Source organism: Epargyreus clarus, unplaced genomic scaffold, assembly GCF_041222505.1.
Source record: "Epargyreus clarus isolate Ecla_fem2 unplaced genomic scaffold, WU_Ecla_fem_2.2 ptg000036l, whole genome shotgun sequence".
Classification (NCBI taxonomy): Eukaryota; Metazoa; Arthropoda; class Insecta; order Lepidoptera; family Hesperiidae; genus Epargyreus; species Epargyreus clarus.
The window spans coordinates 4840982-4857521 of record NW_027332241.1 but is presented as its reverse complement, the minus strand read 5'-3'; the positions used below and the strand labels follow the sequence as shown (position 1 = coordinate 4857521).

Sequence of the window (16540 nt, the reverse complement as noted above, 5' to 3'; positions counted from 1 at the left end):
GACGAGCATGCAGTCCACCTAATCAACCCCATATAGGATTAGATATTTCGACCTGAGATCGGCCACAGATGCGCCGCTACCCCTGAGGACTAAGCTGGAACGTAACGGAAAAGTATGTCTCCCTTACCACACCCTCAAACCAGAACACAGCAGCGTTTAACACTGCTGTTATTAGGCAGAAATACGTGTGGCGATGGTGCCGCCGGAGTCGAACCACAGAGGGTTCTACCACCTTCAAATTATAAGGAAACTTGCGTATTTCCTCAAAAACTTTTGAAAAATATTAAAGGTATAAAACCCACGAATGTCCAAAGTAGTGATAGTCTTTTTTTTTATCAGACTACGGAGGGTAATGTTTTTTGAGCGTATGTATGTATGTGTGTATGTGTGTATGTATGTATGTATGTATGTTTGTATGTATGTATGTATGTATGTATGTATGTCACATTCTTTGTCACGCTGCAGCCCAAACGGCTTGACGGATTAACATATGAGGTGTCGTTAGATTCGTCTAAATTACAAGAGTAACTTAGCTATATTTTTAAGTTGGCTTATTGTTTTTTAATTAACACGCTTTTATTAGCTTGGGTTATATATGTATGTATGTATGTAACTACGTAACGGAATCTTTGAACGCGATTTCTATCCACTTTCAACGTTCAGTTTAATTCAAAATTTTGAAGAATTACTTTTTAGTTGATTTTATCATAAAAACGTGTTTTTTACTTTTTTGAACTATATTTATTTAATAGCTAGTTTGGCGATTTTTTTGCCCAATATGTGGACAAACAATTGTCATTATTATGATAAGAATATTTGAAATATTTTCATTATTTTTGTATTTAACACATTCTGATCCATTGTATTGAATAATATGAGTTAATAATGAATTTGCATGAGAATTTAATTACTCAATGTATTAAATATTAAAGTGTTAAATATTAATTAAAATGAATCTACACTAATATTATAAAAAGGAAAACTTTGTATGTTTGTTTGGTTGTAATGAATAGGCTCAAAAACCACTGGACCGATTTTAAAAATTCTTTCACCATTCGAAAGCTACATTATCCACGAGTAACATAGGCTATATTTTATATGAAATATATTTGATAAATAGATTTTGAGCCGGTACAATGTTTGCCGGGTCAGCTAGTAAGTAATAAATTCAAAAAAATAATATAAAAATTTCGCTACCGCATGTTTGTGTCCACAAAACTCGTAAAGTACTTGACGGATTGATTTGATTTTTTTTACATAACGTTGCATTTATATATCCGAGTGTTTATATATACTTTTTATCCCAAAGTTCCTATGGGAACTTGTAAATCCAAGCGTTAACTACACGATAACATTATAGTTTTTTTCACTTTTATTTACTTCAGTAATAGGTATACTTTCGGACTGCCTAATAATATAATTGCTGTTCACACAAAGGTATGTGATCATAATTATAAATTTTCCAAAATTTATTTATAACACAAAATTACAAAATAAAAAAACAAAGAAAATTGATTGATTAAAAAATGAAGTAGAAAAATTGGCTTAACCAAGACTTAAAATTGACAATTTCTGCCTAATAGAAATTTCCAAATTTAGATATTTGACGATTTCTGCCTAATAAAAATTGTCTCGATCGTCGATAAGCAAATTGGATATATTACTAAATTAGCCTATTTAAATACAGATATTATACTTACATGAATGAAGCACTTTTTGAAAAAATCTTCAGCACAACTGTTCACAATGGCTGCTCGGGAAGTAATAATAACGTTTGATTTAACTGAGACACTGAGAGACAACTTTTAAACCTTCAGGCCTTGTTATAACGAGCCTTTGCTCCCGACTTTACTTGTGTTTTTTTTTCATTTCACAAAAAATCTTGATATTTTTATTTTTGTGAGTATTTATAGTAGGTATGTGGGGTTTGTCCCTGTAGTTTCGGGACTAGAATAGGGTTACGGTATCCCCTGCCTGTCGTAAGAGGCGACTAAAGGCGCTTCCGGGGTTGCGAGCGGCAATAGTGGGAGCTCGGACCTTTCAGCAAGCGACCCCGGGAAGGACGGCGGTAGGTGTGGTCGCATACATCGTGAATACCAGGTGGTATGGGAGGAGGGCAAAACTGCTTCCCTAGGGCAGAGCCCGGTCGGGGCATCGCGCTTGGAGGACTCTCGTTGTGCTCCATCGGAGATCTCTGAGTTCTCCAACAAGCGTTGAGGACGGCCACCTTGGGGTTTAGTGCGGTAAAAGTCCCACATAACCCGGCGTCGCTCCCACGTCGTCGGGTACCTTTTGAAGGTTTCCTCCTCGTAAACAAAAAAAAGGTACGTGAGGGTTAATACGTAATTGAATTTTAAACCAGGTATAGTCCGCGTAAAACTGCTAGTCCGCTCTAAATATAGAAATAAGTCACGTCGCCATAGCAAATTGTATGACTACACCTGCTCGCAACAACTTCAGAGCGGACTAGCAGTTTGGCGCGGATTATATCACAAATTAATGAGCTGAAATATTTCATGATAGTGGATGATTAGTGACGTCACATCACTGACGTCATTATTAATCCAAAATGGCGGACTATATATTTTTTTTTGCACCGTCATTAAAGTCTCAAAAAGGCTTTTCTGAGATAATTACCAATTACATAGATTGAAATTACTAAAAAACTTATTATAAAAAATTGAGGGAATCTTATTTACATATCTTTATATATATATTTCTTATGTGCGTGTGTATGTCACTGAACTCCTCCTAAACGACTGGACTGATTTTGATGAAATTTGTTGTGTGTGTTCAAGGGGACTTGAGAATGGTTTAGATTCACAATTTAGTCCGTGGGAAAAGGTTTTAATTTTAATTAATTTTTAATTCGTAAGTAGTTATAGAATCGGAAACTATGCATTTGATCAAGTGATGATCTTTAGCAAAGTTGTTGTCCAAGTCCAAGGGTTTGGGAGTTCGTAAGACCAATTTTCGACAGATGGCACCACTATCATTCCAATGCAGGTACAAATTTTCCGATGCGGGCGAAGCCGCGGGCACCACTAGTTTTTATATGTTAATTAAAAATAATATAAAGGGACTTAAACTCCTAAATCTTTTCTGAGGGTTGCGGTTACCACCCTTGTGATTTTTTTTAGAAGTCTCCGGTATATAGATTTCCTCCCGATGTTTTCCTTGATTTAAGCAAGTGATCATTAATTTACACTAATATTATAAAGAGGAAAACTTTGTTTGTTTGTTTGGTTGTAATGAATAGGCTCAAAAACTACTGGACCGATTTTAAAAATTCTTTCACCATTCGAAAGCTACATTATCCACGAGTAACATAGGCTATATTTTATATGAAATATATTTGATAAATAGATTTTGAGGCGGTACAAAGTTTGCCGAGTCAGCTAGTTTATAATACGCAATTAAACTGCGAATGATTAGTATACAAGTAATTATTTTGAAGGTAGAACCCTTTGTGGTTCGACTTCGGCGACACCATCGACACACCTATTTCTGCCTAATAACAGCAGTGTTAGGCGCTGCTGTGTTCCGGTTTGAAGGGTGTGGTAAGGGAGACAGACTTTTCCGGGGCGTTCCAGCTTAGTCCTCAGGGATAGCAGCGCATCTGTGGCCGACCTCAGGCAGGAATATCTAATCCTATCTGGGGTTGATTACAGATGTCCATGGGCGGCAGTAGCCACTTACCATCAGGTGGACTGCATGCTCGCCTGCACCTCCTATATTATAAAAATACTGGTAAATAAGTAGTTATTTGGTATAAGTTACTAATGCATATTTTTGACTTACGATTAGTATATAGGGGTAAACATCATAAATCATTGTTAATGATTTAAGTACATAAAATAAGTGCATAACAGGATGTAAACTAGCCATTTTTTAGGGTTCCGTATAAAGAGGGTAAAAACGGAAGCCTAAAACTAAGGCTATGCTGTCTGTCCGTCTGTCTGTCTGTCACAGGATCTCTTGAACTGTAATAGATAGATACTTGAATTTTTACAGAGTATGTATAAAGATGGCCGCTATAACAACAAATACTAATAATATAAAAAAAGTTGGAAATAAGTGGAGGTCGACATACAAGAAAGAGCTATTTCTCAACGTTTTTTGCTTTTTCTATTGATTCTTAATTAGTAGACAGTTCAAATTTTCAGTGTATTTACTGAAATTACTGAAGATGCACAACGGTGGCCGCTATAGCAACAAATAGTGAAAATAAAAAAGTTGAATATAAAAAGGGGTCCCTATGCAACAAACCAGTATTTTTTTAACAACTGTTGAGCCGTTATAAGTAGACAGTTCAAATTTACAGAACTTATGTACTTCAATGGCTGCTATAATGAAATTAATTAATGCTGAAATTTAAAAGAGAACAAAAATTTTGGGTGGTACGGTACCTTCTGGGCGGTAAAAACAGAATCCTGTCTGTCACAAGCATAGATTAGTAAAGATTACTCACTCCTAACAAGAAAATGTAACCAGTTTTGACAATTGTAATCTGTAACTGTCATGTATTTTCGTATTTGAAAAATATTAAAAAAGTAGTTTTTAGATCATTTACGATTAAAACGATATTTCTCCGCATTTTTCTTCGATTTCGTGCTTTTGCACCACCTAGCTGCACATGTCGGCGTTGTTCCGCGCAAATTACACCATGACAGCCATTAAGTGGCAGACAGAATTGTCAGCCGTTTAAGCCATTTAAGGGCTTCCTACAATTACAAGGCGGTGAGATATCTATATTTATCTATGGTCACAGGGTTCTATTTCTTGAACTGTAATAGGTAACCTCTTAAATTTACAGAATAGTTATTGCAATAGAATTTGCTTTAATTATTAATACTCAAAATAGAAAATAATTAGAAATAAAAAGAGGTCCTATTTAAAATAAATCGGTAGTTTTATAAATACTATTATAACTATTGAACCGTAATAAAAAGTCATCTATAGTCTGATTCATAATTAGGTGTCCAAAATGTAAACAAAGGTGTTGACCTATCAAGAAAATACGTTTCAAATGGTAGTTTCTTATTTTTGACAATATTAAATTAATACAACAAAAATAAAATAATAATCTAAATAAATTAAGATCAATTCACATTTTCTAAAATTTATATTAACTCAATTTCGTTCCATACAGTAATAATAATAAAAAACAAGGTTTATGGTAGAAAATTTAAATGTGATAATGGTAACACAAATGGAGCCCATAACATTTCTTGTGCCGTCATTTTTAAGTTTCGTAGCTGATGTTATTCATTTTCGTGATTGTAATCAAACTCGAATGTATTATCGTTTTTATAGCGCGTTTGTTAAATTGTGAATAATTGTAAAGTTTTCGTTTCTTGTTGAGTTTGTTAAAGTTTTTGTTTCTTGTTAATTTTGACAGTGACATTTGTTTGTTTACATTTTGGACACCTAATTATGAATCAGACTATATGTACTACTATGGCTACTTATAACAAACACATATCTATACTAATAGTATAAAGAGGAAATCTTTCTTTGTTTGTTTGGTTGTAATGAATAGGCTCAAAAACTACTGGACCGATTTTGAAAATTCTTTCACCATTCGAAAGCTACATTATCTACTACTCGAAATATATTTGATTTGATGATTCGAAATGTATCAAAAATAAAATTAAAAAAAAAATGGTAATACGGAACCACTCCAATAGGGAGATCGACTCGTACTTGGCCAATTTTGGATTTAAGTCGCAGATTTGGATGTAATTATGTATTCAAATATTTTTTCGCAAGTTTTTATTTACCATTTAGTTTTGTTAGTTCCTTTGTGTTGAGGGTCAAATTTCGCAATTGATTTTTTACTAGTTAGCCCTAAACGATTGATTGTTTGATTGATTGATTGATTTAAATTTTGAATTCGTTTAATTGGATGACAATGCACACTTAGCCACCATGGCAGAACCATCTGTGGTTCGACTCCGGCGGCACCGCCGTCACACCTATTTCTGTTATAACAGCAGTGTAGCGCTGCTGTTCTGGTTTGAAGTGTGGTAAGGGAGACATACTTTTCTGAGGCATTCCAGTGTAGATCTTAGGGGTAGCAGCGCATCTGTGGTAGACCTCAGGTAGGGTAATCTTATCTGGGGTCGATTACAGATGTCCATGGGCAGTAGCCATTTACCATCAAGTGGATTGCATGCTCGTCTGTTATTCCTATACCTATTATAAAAAAAAAAAACAATAAATCTAATCTTATCTGGGATCGATGTCCATGGGCGGCAGTAACCTTACCAGCAGGTGGGCGTAAAAAATATTGCTTAGAAAAACTGACGTAAACAAAATTCTTATTGGTGGATTACACACGCAAACACACATCCATATGTTAAAAGTTGGAATATTTATGATTATATTGAAATTACGACGACTAAATAAAATACAATAATACTTGTAAATTTCAATATTTTATTGAATTACAGTGTAAGGACAAGCAGTGATAGCCTAGTGGTTAAGAAACTCGGCCTCTCGATCAAGAGGTCCGAGGTTCAGATCCTGTCTGATTTTTCGAAATTATGTGCATATTAGAAATTTATTATCACTTGCTGAAACGGTGAAGGAAAACATGGTGAGGAAACCTGCATACCTAAGAAATATTAAAAAAAATCAAAGGTATGTGAAGTTACCAAATCGCACTTGGCCAGCGCGGTGGACTATGGTCTAATCCTTCTCAGCCTGAGAGGAGACTCGTGCCCAGCAGTGGGACAATAATGGGTTGATGATGATGATGGTGATGATTGAATTACAATTTTATTGTTTACAGTGCCATCATTAACAATAGAAGTAAACATATTTGAATGTCAACCCTATAGAACCAAAGACGTTAAACTATTGTATTATTCGTTCTAAATATATTAAAACTAGTGAATTTATAAGAATGATATGCGACTATTTTATAAGTATTCATTGTGTTACATTCATAATATTAGTAACATAAGCGCCTGATATAATATCAACTGTTATACGCATAACATTTCATTGCTTTGACTATTTTATCAGGCGTTTAACTTATGTGGAAATTATCACAATAACGAGGAAGTAGGCGAACGGGGACAAATTCCTAACATACTTATACAAATAAATATGTTAATTGTAGTAATATAAATTAAAAATTACCATGATATTATAGTGAAAACTGTACAAGTATTTCTTTGTGCTATTTACGTAACGTTATTTATTATTTCTCAAATAATATAAATAAACTGTTTACCACTCAAGGAGTCGCCAATGTATCACTGGTTTTGAAGAAGTCTTTTTGCGTTTTTGAAGACCTTATTACAAATCATTCCGGTAATACCTTGTCTTCTTTCCACATAAATATACATATTTTTTATAATATAGAAGTAGCAGACGAGCATGCTGTCTACCTGATGCTAAGTGGCTTGTTTCACCTATGGACATTTATAATCAAACCCAGATATCTTAATAACTAGCATATATTATAGAAACAAAAACCCGACTGCTTAAAACTATAGCCTATGTCACTCCCACAATTTAGAGAAATCCAACGACACCTCATATGTTAATCCATCAAGCCGTTTGGGCTGCAGCGTGACAAAGAATGAGACATACATACATACGCTCGAAAAACATTACCCTCTGCAGTGAGGTAAAAATAACAGATATTTTTATTATAATATAGGAGTAGCAGACGAGCATGCAGTCCACCTGATGGTAAATGGCTACTACCGCCCATTGACATCTGTAATCAACCCCAGAAGGATTAGATGCGCCGCTACCCCTGAGGACTAAGCTGGAACGGAAAAGTATGTCTCCCTTTAGTCCATTGAAATGTTACATTTTTTAGCACTAACCTTGAGTTTTTTAGAGGTCGCAATTTTATTTTTTTGAAGTGTAGGAGGGGTCAGTGTAAAGCTAAAACCAAGTTTGTGGGGTCGCCACCCTTGTCCCACGGCCGCCATCTTGAAAATGGGGGTTGAAATGGTTTTGACAATATATCTCTTAGATAAAATAAAATTGCGTCCTCTAAAAAACGCAACCCCAAATCTAACTTTTAAATGGACTACTTACCACACCTTTCAAATCAGAACACAGCAGCGCTTAACACTGCTGTTATGAGGCAGAAATAGACGTGGCGGTGGTGCTGCCGGAGTCGAACCACAAAGGGTTCTACCACCGTCTAAATAGATCTAAATAATAGACAAAATTACATGTCTTCTTACAGAATGTAAGATAGGTATACAAATAAAAAATACGTGTGGCACTCGGAGACTGCCGCGGTAAAGCTATTACATAGCATTTTTATGCTATGAAAACGCTCAGAAGTAATTCCAGAAATACAATACATTCTTCCATAATCATCAACATTTACATTAATACATCTTTATCCACTATTTTATCATATCTCCATTATATAAGACATTGCAAATATCAGCTATAAAATATACTTCACGTAATTTTAAGATTTCCGCACGGATTATAAAAAAATGTGTATTACTGCCATCTGTGTTCAAGTTGACGAAGCAAGGTTATCAAATAAAATAATAAGGAATGTAAAATAATACTTTATTCAATTATATCCATATTTTTCTATTGACAGTCAACAACTCGGTTGCCTGGAGACTTGATATCCAACAAAGGTGTTACTTATTTTCGTTACGGAATTTCTCGATTCGGTCGCCGCGCTCAAAGCCCGCGATAAAAGCTATGCAATAGCTTAAAAACATCTAGAGATATTACGTATTTTTGTTTATTTCATTTAAAAAGATATACCTCGAAAGATATAGATTACGATTATAAGTTATCTTTATCTAATTATATGCGAACCGAGCGTGAGTGAAATATATAATTAATTAACTTAAATATAGGGTACCGTAGTCTTTTAATTAATACTAATTAGATGTAGTTAGGCTTTCAAGATACTAAACTATTAATTATTAATAATAAGGAAGGTTTAGGGTCAGAAGCAGGTCCGGAGTGAAGGTGCCCTAATTATTTTCAAAAAAATTTTTTTTTCGTTCAGTTTCTCAAATATTTTTGCTGAAATTATTTCAACAAAGAATGTAGAAGGTAATTGTTAGTCGAGGTAAGTATTGTTGGAAAAAATTATAACCATGTTTAGGATGCGGGATATCTCCCTATAGTTCAGGTGATCATGCCCGGGGAGCCGTGCTCCGACAGTCTCAGTTCGGAGCTTGTATATAAGCTAGATGTTGAGAAAACTTCGATAGCGTGATTCAGAATACGTGTAGCGCCATCTCGTGACCAGTAGCGAGAAGTCGCCACAATATCAATTTGTATAAGACGTAAAAGCAGACCCATCAAAATTTCTATATTTTTTAACTCATTTGTGGACCATATCTTGTGAAAGGCATGGCTGCCTGCCCTGCTCTAAATCCGGTTCTAGTTAAATCTGTATAGTCAGCACCAAACTGAAAGTCCGGTCTGAAGTTGATGCGAGCAGGTGTAGTCATACAATTGGCTATGGCGACGCGATTCATTTATATATTCAGAGCGGACTAGTAATTTTACGCGGGCTATATATTGTGGTTCTTAAACTATGCCAATAGTGAAGCAACGTTTCGATCGATAGTTGGTGAGAACTTCAACCAGCTTTATATAGAACAGGTTCTACCTGAAGCCGATCAGATATGCCTTGCTACTCCTGAGGATTAAGATGAGTCATATAAGTCAGCCGGAATCCACGCTTTTACACCGAAATGAAGGAATTGCCTCATTCTAGAAGTAGATGAATAGAAGGCAGTGATAGCCTAGCCCTAGTGGTTAAGAAACTCGGTCTCTCGATCGAGGGGTCCGAGGTTCAAATCCCAGGCACCTCTGATTTTTCAAAGTTATGTGCGTATTAGAAATTAATTATCTCTTGCTAAACGGTGAAGGAAAATATCGTGAGGAAACCTGCATACCTGAGTGATTTAAAAAAAATATCTTTAAAGTATGTGAAGTCTACCAATACGCATGTTGCCAGCGCGGTGGACTATGGCCTTATCCTTCTCATTATGAGAGGAGACCCGTGCCCAGCAGTGGCACAGAAATGGGTTGCTGATGATGATGATGATTATGATGATGAGAAGTAGATGTTTCCTACGGGTTCTACCATCTTAAAAACGTTAAAGCCAAACCAATTTATTAATAAAAGATATGTTTTTATTTTGTTTGCCTTCCATTTTCCATCTTTTCGTTCAGCGCCTCTACCGGATCATCAGGGAACTAAAGTTACGTGCAAGTTATTATGTAACTTTTTCGGCGCCCTTGACTCTCGTCTTTTGGCTAGTAGGGTTAAAAAAAGGTTTTATTATAAGATTTAAATAGCAAAAGAGGATGCAGTCCATCTGATGGTATTTTGTTACTGCCACCCATACACATCTGTAACTTTTTTGAAACATACGCGGTAGCAGCGCGTCTGCGGCTGACCTCAGGTAGGAATCTAATCTTATCTGGGATTGATTGCAGATGTCTACGGGCGGTAGTAGTCAGTTACCATCAGGTGGATGGCATGCTCGTCTGCTACTTCTATATTATAAAAAAAGTGCGACGCAGAAAGTCAGTTAGGGTATTAAGGTATTGTCATCAACCCATTACAGTCCCACTGCTGGGCATGGGTCTCCTCTCAGAGTGAGAGGGGTAAATCTAGCCGTTCGTCTAATATATATAAAAGTAGGCTAATCGGTTAGTACGTAATAGTCTCGCGAAGAACAACATCGGAATTGTAATTTTATTACTGTTTCGAAATACAATTTATTTTTATGTGATAACAGTTTTAATAAAAACATACAAGTTGTTTTAGTATTTTGTTAGTACGATTGCCTATTTAGTATTTATTATATTTTGTATATAATATGGGAGTGGCAGAAGAGCATGCGGTCCACCTGATGGTAAGTGCTACTGCTGCCCATGGATATCTGTGATCAGCCTCAAATAAGATTAGATTCTTACCTGAGGTCGGCCACAGATGCACCGCTACCCCTGAGGACTAAGCCGGATTGCTTCGGAAATGTACGTCTCCCATACCACACCCTTCAAACCAGAACACAGCAGTGCTACACTGCTGTTATAACAGAAATAGGTGTAGCGGTGGTGCCGCCGGTGTCGAACCACAAAGGGTTCAAGTCCGACTTCAGGTTGGAATATCTAGTCCTATCTGGGGTAGATAACATATGTATATCCATGCAGGGCTGGATTTAAGGGAGGTCCACCGGGGCGGCAGCCCCGGGGCCTCCACAAAAGAGGGGCCCCCACAATAGAGACGTCGGATTTTTTTTTATTTCCGACTAGTAAACACTAGTAAAAAAATAAATATATCTTTTCCTTTGATATTTTTTGTCGCTGTTTTACCTTTATCTACAGTACTTTGTACAAACATGAATACTAGAAGAATCTACCTGTGCTTCACAATAAAATATTTATTGAAAAACTCAACTGAAGAAATTGTTCATTTTATTCGGAAAATAATTTGGGGCCAGGGGGCCTCCACTCCTTTGTTGCCCCAAGGCCCTAGACCTCTAAATCCGGCCCTGTATCCATGGGCAGTAGCTTACCATCAGGTGGAATGCATGCTCGCCTGCTACTCCTATATTATAAAATAAATAGAGATAATTTTCCGTGTAACACATACTCTTTCTTGCGACACAAGTGAAATCCGTCCGCAACACTAACTATGAACTTGAACCAAAATTGGGAGCCTCGAATAGTCATGTAATAGATTATGTAAGCTGAGGTTCTATCTGGGTGAAGGTTTAATGTTTTGTTCTACTAACTACAGACAGACAGTACATTTATATTATACAGGTGAGGCCTCGATAAATCCGAAAATACAAGAAATTGCGATATTATACAGGTGAATTTTAAGGTGTCATAAATCCGAAACAATAAGAAATAGCGATAAATGATAAAAGAAAACGAAGCCGATTTTGTTAAAAAGGAAAACTACATCATTCGATTTTTTTATTTTTTTCCCTAGCCGAGAGTCAAGAGTTGATTTTAAAAATTAACACACATAGAGGATGTGTGTTAATTATTGTGTCATCGATAATGTTGCTTATAGATCAAGGTGGTAGAACTCTTTGTGGTTCGACTCTAGTCGCACCAACAACTATTTCTGTTATAACAGCAGTGTTAAGCGCTGCTGTATTCTAGTTTGGATGGAGCTATACTTTTCTGAGGTTACCAGCTTATAGCTTATAGCTAGCTTATAGCTTACAGCTTAGCTCAGGAGTAGCGGCGCATCTGTGGGCGAACTCACGTAGGAATGTAATCTTATCTGGGCTTGATTATAGATGTCCATGGGCGGCAGTAGCCCCTTACCACCTGGTGGACTGCTTGCTCGTTTGCTACTTACATTATACGAAAAAAATGAACCATCTTTTTGCTATTTTTTTTTTATAACATAAGGGTAGCAGACGAGCATGCAGTCCACCTGATGGTAAGTGGCTACTGCCGCCCATGGACATCTTTAATCAACCCCAGATAGCATTAGATATTCCTACCTGAGGTCGGCCACAGATGCGCCGCTACCTCTGAGGACTAAGCTGGAACTCCTCTGAAAGGACTGTCTCCCTTACCACACCCTTCAAACCGGAACACAGCAGCGCTTAACACTGCTGTTATTAGGTAGAAATAGGTGTGTGTTAGGTAGAAATATCTTAAATTGACCACCACATCATTATTTTATTTTCAAAACCTCCCAACTCCATAGTTTCAGTGGTTACCCATCCGATATTCAGATCTCGTCGCTGGCAAGGTTAGTGAAATGGTTATGAAGAAATAGTTAGGCATTCTAGATGCCTGCAACCTGGGACGTACTTGGTAGTCAGGCTTGGTTTGATGCTATTGCTCTTTCTGCTATTTTCGTTGTAACCTGCTATTTTCGGACGAAATTTCGTGAATAATTTTGGACTTTGCCTGTTATAATTTATGGTATAGTCCGCGCCAAATAGCTAGTCCGCTCTGAATTTGTTGCGAGTAGGTGTAGTCATACAATTTGCTATGGCGACGCGATTCATTTCTATATTCAGAGCGGACTAGCAGTTTTACGCGGACTGTAATTTGAAATAATGATCTGTTTTGGTATTAATTCCATTATTAGAAGCTTTCATTCAACTTATTTTTTTACTTTGTATGTATAGGGAGGGGGAGGTTTCAACGGAATTGAATTGAGTTGAAATTTTAGACTTTCAGTTTAAGTTTAGATGACTTTACAACAAGACGAAATATTTTAAAAACAAAATAGCTACAATTACGAATAATCTAATAACATAGGTATTATATATTATTTATATATAACGGATTTTAACAAATAGGTATTATTTGTTAAAATCCGTCGAGCCCTTTGGACATAATTACAGAAGAACATAATTACACACAAACATAATTACAGAAGAAACCAAATATCATAAATACGTTTGAACAACATTACCTTCCACAATCGGATAAAAACAAAAAATCACAAGAAAATCGCAAGTATTGAATTTACAATTTTGTATATTGGCGAATTTTTGTATGTGACAGCTTGCCCCACTGACCTCAATTGAGTTCAGCATACTGTGAATGCGGCGAAATGAAAACAGAGGCTATCTCACTCACACTTTCATTAACACTGTGGATATAACAACATGAAACTTGAAGGTGGTAGAACCCTTTGTGGTTCATTATCCACAAGTAACGGCTATATTTTATATGAAATATATTGTATTTGATAAAAAGATTTTGAGGCGGTACAAATTTCGCCAGGTCAGCTAGTAATAAATAAAAAATGAAACTAACACCCATTTACATACTTCTTCTATGCTGACACCGGATGACATCTTGAATTAGCAGTTTGCTTTTCCATCTTACGAATTTTCGATCAGGCCACGTGTCCTGACGCGAGTTTAACATTTTTTACCCATCACAAAAAGTGAAAGAAAGTTTCCACTTCAAAATCTTTTAAATATGTGTATTTTTGGCAACTCTTAGAAGTATAGTTCTATTTATGAAAGCGTTCTAACTTGTCTTGTTAGTTCGTATGTGAGGGTAAAATTTTGGAATTTTAAATTTTCAACATGTTAACTACAACCGCTTATGCTTTTTGCAAAATGTAGCAAAAACGTGGTTTGGATGAAAATTAAAGATTAGCTAGGCGTCAAAAAGGTAAAATGTCCGACGGCCTAACACCTGATCTAATTATTTTTATGCACCCTTACGATATCAAATAAAAATGTTTTTCAGACAACTACGAAATAAACTATGACAATTTTCAAAAATATAAGATCAGTTGTTGAATTTTATAAAGTCTCCCATAACACCCTTTAAATTAGAACACTATTAAAAAATACCGAAACAGGTGTGACGGTAGTGCCACAGTGGAACTACGATTCTCTTTGATTAATTTAAAAAGACTGGCTCTGGACTCGAACCCAGTACCGTGAGAATAAACGAGGCAATAAATCTGTATGACCCACTTTGAAACAAGGTTGGCTTAGAAATATATTGTATAATACTTAGAAACTTAGATATTCGTAATATATTACTCAATCCTTTTACATAAACATAAAACATATCTTTATATATATATTTCTTATGTGCGTGTTTATGTCACTGAACTCCTCCTAAACGACTGGACTGATTTTGATGAAATTTGTTGTGTTTGTTCAAGGGGACTTGAGAATGGTTTAGATTCACAATTTAGTCCGTGGGAAAAGGTTTTTTAATTAATTCTTAATTCGTAAGTAGTTGTTGATTTTGGAATGTTTCACATTGGATTCGATAGACTTCGCTACCATCGCAGTTTCAAATATTCTGTCTATTTTTCAAACCCGTAAGTGATAAGGGTTGTTCACCCCTAACATTTTTTTATTTATATGGCAACACAACGTTTGCCGGGTCACCTAGTTTTTATATAAAAATAGTAGAAGCGTCCACCTGATGGTATAGTCCGCGTAAAACTGCTAGTCCGCTCTGAATATAGAAATGAATCGCGTCGCCATAACAAATTGTATGACTACACCTGCGCGCAACTTCAGAGCGGACTAGCAGTTTGGCGCGGATATGTCACTGCCCTAATCAGGTGGTAGACTATTTTGTGATTCGACTCCGGAGGTACCACTGCCGCATCTATTTTGATGTGAAACATCTATAACCGCACGTAAAACCGATTTCTGGCGTGGTGGCGACGCATGCCGTGGCGACGCGTCGCCACGCTATACGATGGTATATATATACAGTCTATATGCAGTAGTGTGTACGGTGTGGCGACGCGTCGCCATGCGCAATCGAATTCAATAAATAGTCATCGTTATCTGGAAAAAAATCGTGATATTTTATTTTATCATTATGACATATTTAGTTCCTATCACAATATGTTCTTTTCTGCATATTACTTTTACAAAATAATGTCGATGTTTCACATCTGCCAGGCGTCCCGTGACGGCTCACATTTTTTTTGCCTAATACCAGCAGTGTTAAGGGCTGTAGATTTAAGGGTGTGGTAAGAGAGACATACTTTTCCTAGGCATTGTTACTTAGTTCTCAGAGATCGCATCTGTGGCCGACCTCAGGTAGGAATATCTAATCCTATCTGGGGTTGTTTACAGATGTCTATGGGCGGCAGTAGCCACTTACCATCAGGTGGACTGCATGCTCGTCTGCTACTGCTATATTATAAAAAAAGTTCTAGGGACTACCTTCTTAGTTTAAGTATGTCAGTATAGGTCTAGACCCTAGAAAAATTGTGACATGGCCAAGTACCTTGCTATATACTTACAGGAAACTTGCAATACGAAAAATATTTGCAAAATGTCAGTAATGGTGGTGTGGTAAGGGAGACATAGTTTTCGGGAAAAAATATGCCTAATACTGTTATTAATAAATCGCGATCCTACAATCAGTGTTGTACTAAGGTTGTGGCCCCGGGCCATAAGATGGAGAAAAATGGAGCCCCCCGGTGTAAAAAGATCATCTGATTTTGCAAAATGATAAATCTGTCATAGAATTATTCGCCCGTGATTCGGTGATCTTTTTTACGCTGTCTGATACACATTTCATAGATTGTTTGGTTTTGACGACCATTTTTTTTTCAACTGTGCTTGAGGGCCAGAATAGGAGGCCTCCTTCCGAACCTCCCCCGCCCCCCCCCCCCCCCCTTAAACCGCTAGAATTTACGATGCTCTAATCCGATGTAGAGAATAATACTATTCCCGCAGAGAAATACGAAACATATTAAAAATGTTAACTTGTAAACCAATGTGATAAATAATATAAATATTACATATTATCTCTTTTTTAAAACATAAATAAAAACGATAATAGAAGAAGAAAGAAGAAAATTAAATTATATAATAATGATTCGTAAAAAGTACATTAAAACTACATTTCTATTAACGGAAATCGAATTACGATATTTTTGATCAGCTGGGAGCCAACAGATTAAAAATAACTATAATTTATTATTAATAAAGTTATATATTATATAGAAAACGACAGTTATTTATTTAGTAAAGGTAAATACTGCAAAATATCACTTATATTTTTACATATTTTAATTATTTCAAGA

General features: G+C 36.1%; 1 protein-coding gene across 2 annotated transcripts in view; it reads right to left on the bottom strand.

Annotated features, from left to right (window-relative positions):
* The window catches only part of LOC140756936 (fatty acyl-CoA reductase wat), a 47639-nt gene that overhangs the window by 30307 nt on the left and 792 nt on the right, over positions 1-16540 (bottom strand). The window contains exon 1 of one of the 2 annotated variants that reach the window (XM_073092476.1): positions 1701-1796. The exons of the other annotated variant lie outside the window; for it this stretch is intronic. The gene's annotated coding sequence lies outside the window, so the exon portion shown is untranslated. Of the gene's footprint in view, positions 1-1700; positions 1797-16540 lie in introns of those variants that run through there. 2 annotated transcript variants of the gene reach the window in all.